At 38.4% G+C, this 13,408-nt stretch overlaps 1 pseudogene; it reads left to right on the top strand.

The window, feature by feature from the left end:
• Positions 1–9,994, top strand: part of LOC126630317 (cyclic nucleotide-gated ion channel 1-like) — a 37,847-nt pseudogene extending 27,853 nt beyond the window's left edge.
• The last annotated feature ends 3,414 nt before the right edge of the window (positions 9,995–13,408 follow it).

The following is a 13,408-nucleotide window of genomic DNA, read 5'->3' as shown; positions in this document are numbered from 1 at the left end:
TTAGTTTTAACTCATATTTGCCCCAAAAGTTTGAGCAAATTGGAGTAAGTTTATAACCTAAAATTTGAGTTTTACCCCAATGATTAGAGTAGGTCTTAGAGAAATTAATTATACAAATTTAGTTTACAATAAGAAACCCAAATCCGTAACCAGTGTAATAATGAGAGGCCCAACCCATCTCAAGAGACATTGCAAGCAAAACATGAGGAAAGGGAGAAAAAAAAAACACATAGGTACGGCTTCAAAGCTACGCAGCATTAAATACTACGTGTGTTTTGGCTATTAGATTCGACTGTCATAATTATTAGATCTTTTATTTTCAATCCTAAATCTATATGGAGAGGCCAGTTAATATGTGGTGAATCACCCTCTTGCACTCAAGTCGAATATATACAGTCATTTAGTATTATGGTCTAGTAGTATTCATCTTTAGTAGTAAGATGTCTTGAGTTCTAATTTTGTGAATAACAAGTTCGTAACCAATTTATTTCCCAACCCGGTACACGACATGAGATCGCCAACAAGTGCATGCAGATATAAGTTTCTTTAGGCGGACATGCAAACAGGTAGGCAGACTTTGCTACGCAAGCAAGTAGGCTCCACTACAACGGACAGGCAGGCAAGCAGATTCCAGATATATGGCAGATGAATGTAGATTGAGATGGCAAATGGTTGATAGTTTCAGGTAGGCAGATCTTGAAGTATGGGCTCTGTCACTAAACGGACGAGATTTATATATTCCAACTAAAGTCATGCTTTACTAAGGTACTCATTTTGAGGACCCATAAGAACCAAATGCATATTAATTAAAAGATTATATTAGTTTAGACTCAAATGCTTAAATTATTTGACAATTTAATAAACCCAAACAAGAAAATGAGTTTTCTAATGATTTATAGATTTTAAGTTGTTAAATATGTTAAACCTTTGAATCTAAACTAATATAATCTTGTAGATAATATTCATTGGTCTTCACATGTCCTCAAAATAAAGATCACAGAAGAGTAAGACTGATTCGAACTGTATCAACAAACAAACATATAGAAACCTGGACAACAATCAATGGAGTGGACTGTGGACTGGTAGGAATCGTTGTAACTGTATCAACAAACAAACATGGAAACCTGGACAACCATCAATGGAGTGGACTGGTAGGAATCGCAGTGGGAAACAGACTTGCAAGCCAAAACAAGAAACTTTTCTTATCTGCTTCCATATGGGCCTCAAACCCAATTAGTGGCCCAAATTTTTAATTTTTCCTTTTCTGTTTGTTTTTCTCTTTTTATTAGTGGTTTTTTTTTTTTTTGGAACTTTAACGAAAAGCTCTCAGTACTATTCACTTTAACAAAAAACCATATTTTTACACTAAAAAGTCAATCCTGATACTATTCACTTTACCCTTTATTTTGTCCTTATCGTTAAAACTCAAAATTTTCAAGGAGGGGACAAGACTGGAGGGGAGAAAATTCGAATCCTTACAATAGGTAACACATAATTATTGAATCTTGTTATTCTATGTTTAAAATAATTTTTGAGATATATCTTTTCTTCATTTAATACTAGCATATGACACACTAAGTGTGTGAGAAAAAAATTTATTTTTGTTTTTGAAATAAAAGGAGAGAGGATGTTAGATCCCACATCGTCCAAGGGAGTGGATCATTTATGCCTTATATGTACATACACACCTCCATTAGCATGAGGTCTTTTGGGAGCTCATTGGCTTTGGGTTCCGTAGGAATTCCGAAGTTAAGCGAGAAATGGGCTAAAGCATTCTCAGGATGGGTAACCTAGTGGGAAGTTCTGCTTGCGTGAGTTCCCAAAAACAAAACTTTGAGGGCGTGGTCAGGGCCCAAAGCGGACAATATCGTGCTACAGCGGAGTGGAGCCTGGGTCGGGATGTAACAATTTGGTATCAGAGCCAATCCCTGACCGGAAGTGTGCCGACAAGGACGTCGGGCCCCTAAATGGGGTGGATTGTTAGATCCCACATCGTCCAAGGGAGTGGATCCTCTATGCCTTATATGTACATGCTCACCTCCATTAGCACAAGGCCTTTTGGAAGTTCACTAGCTTCAGGATCCGTAGGAACTCTGAAGTTAAGCGAGAAAGGGGCCAGAGCATTCCCAGGATGGGTGACCCACTGGGAAGTTCTGCTCACGTGAGTTCCCAAAAACAAAACAGTAAGGGCGTGGTCGGGACCTAAAGCGAACAATATCGTGCTACGGCTGAGGCGGGGCATGACTGTAACAAAGGAAGGGAGTGATAGAAAACGTGGGAGTGCGATTTTTATTTTTATTTTTTTTATAATTAGAGATATGTTAGGATTACATGTAGGTGAGGTTTTGAAAAGAAAAAAAAACAGCAAAATTTGGTTGTGTGAAATTACATTTCCGCCACATATTTCTTATTCATATTCTGTTTTAATTAGATGATTAAACTGGTAATTTCATATAATTTTGGTTGACAATGAATGTTTTATTAATTAGTAGAGATTACGATCTACTGATTTTTATGTAGAAACATTGTTCAACTCTCAACTTCAACTTTATCACTTCCCGGAACAAAATAGTTTAGGGTATCCCATCAACGTTGGGTTATTTGTTAATTATTTGAGGGGCTCGGGATAGGAGGTGGATTGTCTGCCCTCCCATTTCCATACTCTTCTCATCCCCTCCTGTTTGTGTGGTTACGGTTAAGCCACGTCAACATTTTATATTGAATTTTTTTTTATAAAAAGAATAAAACAAAAAGCAATAGGAATATGAAATGTTGACGTAGTTTAATCGTAAACACACAAAATAAAAGGGGATGCGAAGAATATGTAAATAGAAGTGGCAGACAACCCATCGCCCTCGGGATAACCCACCAACGTGGAAAATGAAGCAAAGGTGTTGATCACGTTGAAATAGCTAGCTGTCTTTTTGTGCTTTTCCAGGCTAGCGGGCTGCCTAGGTTTGGACAGAAGTTACGCTTTATGTCTTTGTTATAATCTCTGTCGGACCACTAACTCTTTTTAACCACTGTTTGGTCTTTTTAGTTGCCTTGTTCATAGTCTTTTCCTGGGGGCTAGACTACTTTTTAGCCTCCCTTGTCGTTCTCGACGGGGTTTACCCTTTTAATACATTCTCCTTTTGGACCCAAAAAAAAGAAAAAAGTTGGAGTAGCTAGCTCATGAGGGAATATTTTTGTTCCACCCAAAAATAATGGTGATGTGCATTACATTTTCTCTCACTATTTGATGAATTTAAATTTCGAGTACGGGATAAATACAAATTTCAAAATTTAAACTCTAATGATAATAAATAGGCAGTGAGCATTACAACCACTTGAGATAAGAAAAAATGCACCCAACTAATGACGGCGTGTGACACATGTGTGCCACGTGTGTGGGACCCACAAAACTAATTATTTTATGAATTTGGATCCTTCGCATGTTTCTTCTTGAACATTATACAAAGTTTGCCACTTAATACTATGATCAGATGCTATTTATTTTCACTTGTAAGTGAGAGTCTTAGTTTAGATTCTCATCAAATGCGAATTTGAACACATTATTGCTAATCAATTGTAAGACTTAGGCCACTCCCAACTCCCCACCTCGAAGAGCAACTACAGCGTTGCCAAATTAAACCACCACCTCCCCCCCACCACACCCCCCTGGGCGGACCCCCACCCCCAAAAAAAGGGCTTCCGTATCTTCTAATCCACTGGGCTCCAAGTGAGCCCAGTTGCTCACCTAGTCAATTATTAACTAGCCCAGCCCCCAAGCCAAATGACACAATGCTGACATCACGGTGACGTCAGTACACTTAGGCCTCGTTTGGCAGCTCGGACTGTACTGACTATTTCAATCGGATAGGATAAATAGTCACCGGATAGTACTGACTAAATTAGTCGAGCGTTTAGTGTAATATCGGATTAAAGATCGACTATTTAATATTGTGTTTGGTATTATACCGGATAAATTGTATTGTTATTATTTTTATGAAAAACAATTTCCATCAGTATTGAACCCATCACAGCTGACAAGCGAAAGAGCTTTGAACCCACCAGAACAAACACCCAACATCTCCAGACTCTCATCCTCTTCAGCCGGAGCTCCTCCAGCAGCGGGTACTCGGCTGTTCTTCCACCATACCCTTGCACACCAGCGACACCGAGCTCCGGTCCTTTCTCGACTCCACCATGCCCAGAACCCGTTCCAGAACCTCTGTTACCGGAGCCTCTTTCACCTGGGTTTCTTCTGCCAAAGCATTATGACAACAAAGCATTATGAAATCTTTCCTTCAACCCTTTAACAAAGCATTATGACAACAAATGGTTAACAAAAACTATGCTAATGTAAATTTCCCAAATTACTTTGACAAAAAATCCCCAAATTACAAATCGCAGAACAAAAGTTCTGCAACCAAAAAATTCCCAGGACCGGTGACATGCGAACTCATGCGGGTACCACGACGAGGAGAGATAGAAGACGAAGGAGAAGAAAATAAGGAAGACAAATCCGGGATTGGCGATGGCAACGGCAGCGACCTAGCAGAACGATCTGAGAGAGTGTGAGCGATGGAGCAAGACTGATGGAACCGACTAATTATACGAAGGTTTTTGGAAGGATAAATAAACGGGCATACACCGGATAAATGTGTGGGCCCAGTATAAGTAATACGGGTACTATTTAGTACAGAATTGCACCAAACACCTGGAACCGTATTAACTATCCTATCCGATCTCTTATACGGGCTACCAAACGAGGCCTTAGCGTCAAAGTGCAGGGCATGTTTCACAATTGCAGTCACAATATTAAACCAAACTGGATCTCGGAATTTCAATAATTTTTGGGTGGTGCAATCTACATACGTCATACGTGGATAGCATTACCCTTTTTTCTTTTTCTTTTTTTCATTTTTCATTTTTTGATTAATTTCATCATTAACGGCTTGACTTGGTGGATAAGAATATTGGTTGACAGCTTGACTTAGATAGTCATTATATTGCTATATTATGTAGAAAATTGCTCGTTTGCCAAGTGTGAAACCAAACGAGCCTATAAGCCAATATTTTGTCTTGATGTTAATTCGATGTTTTTGTCCCTCGTGCAGTAAATTGCTTGGCTTTTCCCTCAAGTGGGCAATCAAACAATGAGTCTCTCACATTTTGTTGCACTCCATGTTCCAAAAGTTGCTGTCAATGGCAGTTTAGGCTTTGTTTAGGTGTTAGGTCATCGTCACGATTAATCTTTAAGCGTTCAATAAAAATAAAGAGCACCTAGATAGGCATCTGCCTTAGACATGGCGATCTTGTGCAGTCTTTTTATTGAACAATGAGTACGCAGATTATTCATGTTAACGATGACGAATAGTAGAAAGTGCCACCTTTTCCTTCTCTTCAGGATTGTTACATTTGAGCAAGTCCCAGTGTATTTTGTATCTGGACACTACAGTTTCCAAGCCCTTGGCCATGAGCACAAATGCTTCTACCTTTGTCTGACTTTTGACATGTTTGCTGGAGACTGGAAGTTCACTGAAACTGTCTGCACTACAAGAAAAATGGCCTTTGGGCACAAAATTAGGGAGACAAATTAGGTGTTCATGTCTGTTTAAACACCAATAGTATGGAAAGTGCTCATTCTGTAATGGGCACCATGTATTGTGCCCAATGTTAAGAGAAATGGACACAATCACATTATTGGGCACAGAACCATGACTTTTGTGCCTTTAATGTCAGAAATGGAATTTTTTTATTAATTTGCAATGACACTATAAATGTAATCGTGCCCTATAATTTAATATATTTAATGTAAAGGTAGATTTTTTGTGCCATTTGTTTAAAATAATGTTTTAAACGAAATGAGAAAAGCCTCTCCTCTCTCGCTCTCCCTTTCCCAATCGAACCGAGTTTCTCTTCAACCCCAGACTCTCTTTCTCTCTTTCACCTCTCATCTTAATTCTCAACTCCAGTCACATCTCACGCAGAAACAGAATTTGCAAATCCTTCCCCTTCAAAGTTCACACACACTGTGAATTGTTGGGTCTCAACTTAAGTTTTAAGTCGAGTTCACATATTCTCAGACTCTGCAAATCCTCCTCCTTCACACAGAATCTGCAAATCAGTCGGCCTTAACTCTCATCTCATCCCCAGATCCCTTCAGTTCAGTGCCTGCATAATGTGATTCCTTCATCTCCACTTTGTTCCAGGTAAAATGGTAAGAACTTTGAACTAGTATTGGTTAATTTAGTTAATAATTTGTGATTAATTTTAAGGTTAGGGTTAGGGTTCGTTTGAAACAGAAGAGGAACTGAGCTCTTTTCTCTTTTTGGTTATAATCAAAAGGGGATTTGATTTGGTTCAGATTCAAACAAACCCATTTTTGCCTCTTTCATCTCTGCCTTTCTCAGACTCAGCCGATGGATGCCGTTTGTCAGCCGCATCACGAACTCATCTTGGATCTGGGCTTTTCCTTTGTTATTTTTCTATGATTTTTGTGTATTTTTAACAACTTTTGTGTGTGTGTGTGTGTTTTTTTTTCCTATCTATATTTCATCCTACAAGAAACTCAAGGTCTCCTTAGGGAACCTTGTAAGTGATTCACTTTTTTCTCACTAATTATTTGGAGCTTGAATTGAGATTGTGCTTAAATTCGTTTGATTTGTGTACAAGTTTGTTTTATAAAGAAAATCAAAGAAATGTGAGTTTGATAGTTGGTTTTAGGCTTTAGATGTAATATAAATATGCTAATTTTGTTGGAGTCTAATTGATGGAACTCTGCAGGAGAGTCTGAAGCCTTTCTCATCTAATTTGGATTGAAAATTGTTCTACATTGGAATACTGCATTTAATTTCTAAAGTGAATCAAGCGGTACTTGAAGGTTACAATGTGTGCACCCCCAATGATGTCAAGGCCTTGCGTAAATTTTCCTTGTAGTGTGGCATTCCCTATGGCGGTATGTGTTGTTCTTGGATTTTTTTTTTATCTGCGTATGTTTTCAGATGCTTTGGTATTGTCTTTACATTCATTATTTGATTACATTGGAAATATTTGTGATAATTATCTTATTTGTACATGAAACTAGAATTATGTACCTTTTAAATTGATGCGAGGAGAGTAATGAAACCCAAATGTGCATATGGGTGAAAAAACCCTTCTGAAATTGAGTCCTTTTGAGTTTTCGCCAAGAGATTGAAAAAGGACTCATATTTTTGGTCTTGAATGATAATGTGATATTTATCATTTATACGGCTCGTTACAAAATCAAATTTGTGATTTTCATTATTCCTAAGCAATATATTGGCTTTTAAATTCTTTAGATAACTTGTTGGTTTAAATTCTTTAGATAACTCGTTGGCGGACTACTAAAAAAAGGTATCTGGCACTCTACCCACAATGGAAGCTCACCTAAATAGTTCTCAGGTACAAATGTGTATCTACAATATTGTAACTTATAGGTACTCTCTGGAATGACAAAAGTGGAGTGAAGTTTCTTACAACTTGCTAATGTTTATACTTGAGAAATGAAAGTCCCACATAAGGTATTTCGAGCCTTACATGAAATATAAGTAGGTTTTACTCATGATATTTAGTTTTCTATCTTTTGTATTAGTATTCTAACAGTGCTTAATAAACACAGTTAATGAAATGATTAAAAGCATGTTAATATTTTGGGAAGTTTCAGAGTCTAATTTTCAAAAGAAAGAAAAAGAACGAACATTATGCATATATGAGTTTGGATGTGTTTGGACTTTGGATCATATCCATTACGCAACATTTGATGCTTTCTTTTTTCTCAAACTAGTGTGTTATTTGAATTATGGCCTCTTTTTTTTACTCTCATGGATCGTCAAATCGGAAGGATGTTGAACGGGAAAGAACCAAAGGTTTGGAGTTTGATCCACCTTTTCTTTGATAATCAAATTTCTGAGAGTTGCAATTCTCTTAGGACTAAGAATTTGTTCTGTTCGTTTGAATGATTACTTTTCTATGTTTCAGCCGTAATATCAAATAAGACTTAACCAATTAATGACACATGAAACTGAGATGAAATTAAGAACTAGGTATTCATTGTCACAATCTTGTATTCTTATTTTTCATAGTAGGCTTGGGTAATAAATCGATTATAAGTTATGTCAGCTATAAATATTGAACCATGCCAATTTAACACATTATTTTGATGCTAGTACATTATTTTAAGGTTCCAAAGCTATTTGAGCATGTCTGCATGATTTTGGATATGCAACTTATCCTTATATAAGTTACTTGTTATCTGCATTGGTGATTGATGAGATTTTTGTTTTTGTGAACTGTGCTAGATTGTTAATGGCCCTGAAATTTTGGGCAAGTTTGTTGGTGAAACTGAGAAAAATGTTAGAGATCTATTTGCTGATGGTGAGAATGATCAAATGGCTCACGGTAAGGAAAAAATATATGTCAATTGAACTTAGGTTGGTTTTTCAATAATTGCTAATGTCATTATGTCATTAATTCTCTAGGAGACTAGAGTGGTTTGCATGTGATAATCTTGATGAAATGGATGCTATTTGTAAGGTATAACTATTTCTTACTCTATACTTTATACTAAGGTTCCTTATAGGCAAGAAGGGAATGTGGTTAAGTTACATTGCATAAAGAACTTGGGTCCAACGATTGCAGCAGGGGAGGAATCTAACATTTCTAAACGAGCATTGCCCGTTAGATACTTCAGATAGTGCCTTACCACCACTTAATTTTGGAATCTTTCTCGATTCCCTTAAAAATCATAACTCAAAGCATATAAAGTTCAGAAAGTTCTTTTACACTTTCTGGTGGGGCTTGCGAAATCTAAGGTTCACAGTACATCCATTGACAATCAACAATTTTTTGAAAATATGTAACGAATTTTTTTTTGGGGTCATCTAATTCTGCAACATTGTATAAAAGGTTTAGGGTCATCTAATTCTGCAACATTGTACAAAATTTTGCAGTAATTTTGGGACGAATCTGACGTGTGTGGGAAAACTTGTTTGCAATTCTCATTTCTGTCGTTGGTTTTTACTGTTTCTATATCTCATTGGAAACGTGCAGGTTGGTATATTGAATCTTTCTGTACTTTAACTGTCAACAATCTTCAAGTATATTAAGTAATTGTTTGATTTGTGGCGAGACAGACTTTTATGCAGATGCAAACTACAAAAACAGAGGAGAGGAGACAAAAAGCAGTGGAAGGCGAGGAGACGAGACGGAAGAATCGGTTGAAGATGCTAGATGTAGTCAAGTGGATATATGAAAATAATTTCCCTGATGATATGAAGAACGAAATCACGAATAGCATAGAGGAAACGTTGAACAAAGACAAGGATACTGATGTCCACAAGCCATTCCTTATTCTTCCCTGGCAAACCCAAAAATCGATAAAACGCTTTCTTTTCATGAAGACACTTAGAACAGTATGTTCTTCAAAACTTGATCTCTCTCCGTCTATTAACTGCATCCATCTTCACTGCAACGTTGTTCTGATGATGTATGTCTGCGTGCGCGCGCATGTGTATAGGTAGATAAGCTTAAAGACATGAATGAAAGAGTGTTGACATTGATTTGCGACCGTCTGAAGCCAGTGACGTACGGTGAGAACAGCTTCATTTTTCGAGATCCACTGGATTGCATTGTGTTCATTATCGATGGGACAATGTGGACCTACGGGTCGAGTGATAGTAAAGTTGGGCAAAGATTCTCATCAATGTCCATCGAGCGCCTCGTGAAAGGTCACTTTTACGGGAAAGAGCTTTTTGATCGGTCATCAGACTATTTCACCGAACTTCCAGTCTCCAGCAAACATGTCAAAAGTCTGACAAAAGTAGAAGCATTTGTGCTCATGGCCAAGGACTTGGAAACTCTAGTCTCCAGATTCCCACTACAGTGGGCGAAGAAGGGTTCTCAAGAGGAGAGGGACATAGCAGCTTCTATGTTAGCAAAAGCATTCCGTCGAGGAAGGAGATGGCGGTACTTGATGTATTAGATATGTTTTAAGAATCAACGGACATTAGCACGAGTGGTTTAAGTAATTCAGTCACTGCAAGTTTTTTATTGATGGTTTTTAAACTTAGGCTCCTCCAATTTCACACGATGAAATAGCCGATAAAGCCCAACCTCATATTATGTGCGACTCCAAAGGATTTCAAAGTTTCAATTTTGAATCTTTGATTGGCCGAATTTACAATTGACAGTGATATGATAGTGAGGTTTGACTTAATCTTTAATTAAATAATATGGTATAGTTCATTATAGTTACTGGCAATAATAAGTAAAAACTATTCAAATTGCTCACATGTGGGAAAAGGAATAGGATCCTCTTCGGACCCTTTTTGTGAGGATCTGGAGGATCCATCAATCGTGTATGTTCGTTGTATATTGTACGGTTAGAAATTATTTTAAAATTGAATATAAATAGTACTTAACGAAAACTAATCGTACGATATACAGTGAACGGACATGATTGATTCCCGAATCCTTACAAAGTGGATCCTTATCCGTGGGAGAAGCCAAGCAATTTTCTCCGCTAGGAACAAAAACATTAAAATAACATTAGAAAAGAGTAATACTACACCGACTACACTAATCACGTATTTGTATCATTATTTATACCACATCTTTAATAGGGAAAGCGCTCTCTAACACATGTATTTTTCATTTCTAGTAGAGAGATGATACAAATTTTCTACTTTATAGGCAAGCAATTTTCTACATTAAGGTCAAGTCATCAACGTATGCTCGTCCACCAAGTCAAGTCGGCAATGATAAAATTAAAGGAAAACTAATGAAAATGATTTGAAAATTTTGAGTTTTAACGATAAGGACAAAATAAAGAGTAAAGTGAATAGTATTTTAGTGTAAAAATATGGTTTTTCGTTAAAATGAACAGTATCGTGGACTTTTCGTTAAAACTCTCTAAAATTAATCAAAACATAAAAAACAATGAAAAAATAATTGAAATTCCGAGGCCCTCATTGGTTTAAAATTGTGCCTGCGAGTGTGAGGAATGAATGAGTGTACTGGTTGTCCGAGAGGCTCTATTATTTAAGCTTTCTTTTTTCTCAAAAAAAAAAAAAAAAAAGGAAAAAAAAAGGGGCTCTTGGTTCGCGTTGGATAATGATTCAACGGAGTTGGGTCCTCTTCCGCCAGCAGGTTTGTGAGAAGAGGAGGGAAAAGGACAGGAGGGCAACCAACCATGGCACTGAATTTTAAGTGATGCAGATAGTTGTGGCAGTTGTGAAGGCGTCACAAGGATTTGGATCATCCAGATTCAAATTGTAACGATAGTAGAGATTCTCATATCTTAATTATTATCGTGTATTTAATTTTAAATTAAACACAAATAGTACTTGATGAAAATTTGTTGTACGATGTACGATGAACGGTTAGAATGTAGGGATTCCTAAGATCTCCATCAAGTGGATCTGAAAAGGATCCTCTTCCGGGGTCACAAAACTAAAACCAAATAAATTTTGCATCACTAAATGCAAGTGACTTTTTACCACAATGGTAACGATGAGTGTTGTCATTGCATCAATACGTAAGTTTGAACGCGGTCGACTCTCTAATCTAACAAATTTATAGTTTGACTAAAAAAATTGCTAAATTAGGTGGCATAATTGAGAGCCATCAGATGAACTTCAGTGGCTAGGATTAAAAGCCTTGTGTAGTGTTGTAGGGGTAAAAAACCATGCAGAGGATCCAATTCAGAAAAGAAATAGTCTTGTGAGTCCCACACGCGTAGAACACACGTGTCATTTTTAGAAAAAGACCAAACATTGATCAAAGAGGGTTAGAGTTCCCCAAAGGAATTCAATAATTAATAAATAATGCTTTCATGGTGCAGTAACAGGATTCAATAATTAAGTGTTGCAAAGGATTCGAATTTTTTCCCTTCAAGTCTTGTCCCCTCTTTCTATTTCTAAAAGAAAAGCAAGAATTTTTTAGGTTCCTCGAAAAGAGGGGTTGCGGTGCGCGGTGAGGCGCGTGTGATCGGAGATTTGTCGGTGCCGAGCTCCTTTCGTGCCTCGTTCTAGGAGGATCTCAAAGGCATTCTTCCCGTGAGTGAGACGAGAGAATTGATTAATACTTAAGGAGTGTGTGATGAGTGAGTGCAGGGCTAATGGTGGTTCTCAGTGATTTGGGGCAGATCTGTAAGCTCTCCCCCCAGATATATCGGCGAGAAGTGCAAGGAGTTTGCACTAGTACGTGTGGGGGACAGCCGGGGGAGTGGTTTGTCACTTGTATGGCGGGGAGTACCAACAGGAAGGAGATGGAAGAGCTGGGCTCAAGATTTGGATCTAAGCTGAGGTAGTCCAAGAAAGAACGCGGAGGCATCATTATAGCGAGGAAGGATGTTGAAGGCGCTATTCTTGGACTCCAGTATACCTTGATTGTTGAAGTCCTCACCTCTAAGGAGGTTAATGGGGAGGTTTTTACGGATTGCTTCATGTCACTTTGGAGGGGTCGGAAGGGGGTTTCAATTAGGGACATTGGAAATCGAAGATTCCTAGCCAGGTTTGCCGGCCAACGAGATCTACAGAGAGTGGTGGAGGCAGACCAGCCGTGGACTTTCAAAAATGACCTGGTAATGGTGGTGGATCGAACGGAAAATGGCCAGAATCGATGGGCACCTCTGACTGAGGGCACTTTCTGGGTCCAAATGCACAATGTTCCGGTCTTAAGCATGACCCAGGCAGTAGCAGAATCAATCGGAGGACTGATGGGCTTAGTGCGAAAGGTGGACAAATCCAGAAGCAGGGATTGTATTGGAAAATTCCTCCGAGCGAAAATCAGTTTCAACGTTCGTGCACCCCTCATGCGTGGGACTTTTGTGAACTTTCCCGATGATGGTAAGGTTTGGGTTGATTTCAAATATGAAGCTCTACCCAAGTATTGTCTTGTCTGTGGAATGCTTGGACATACTACTAGAATGTGCCACAAAACCCAGACTGCTGGTAGGGATGATGGTGAGAGTCCAGAAGAGATGAAAGAAGAACTAACGTTCCGGGGTCTGGACGCAACATATGACTTGCGAGGTAATCCTCTGAGCTCTGGAGGAAGGAGAAAGATATCTCAGGGGTCAAATGGAGGGCGAAAAAGTTCGGATTGATGGCAGGATGAAAAGAGCGATGATAGGGATGGGGGATGGCGATCTGGTCGATCATCCACAGCCTGTGGAACAGGAACCCAAGCACAACACTTTGGATCCAGAGCCCATAATGAAAGTGGATATACAGACAAAGCAAATGAAGAAGAGATGGATACTGCTATCTCCCCAAATAAACCTCGAAGGTCATCAAACAAATAAAAAGGTGATCGTTTAGCGCTAGCTTCTAAAATCCATAACCGAAGGAAGGGGGAGGAAATTGCTAGGGAAGCTAGAGAATTAGCGTTTGACGCTGGC

This window comes from Malus sylvestris, chromosome 7, assembly GCF_916048215.2.
Source record: "Malus sylvestris chromosome 7, drMalSylv7.2, whole genome shotgun sequence".
Classification (NCBI taxonomy): Eukaryota; Viridiplantae; Streptophyta; class Magnoliopsida; order Rosales; family Rosaceae; genus Malus; species Malus sylvestris.
This window is presented reverse-complemented; position numbering and strand designations above follow the sequence as displayed.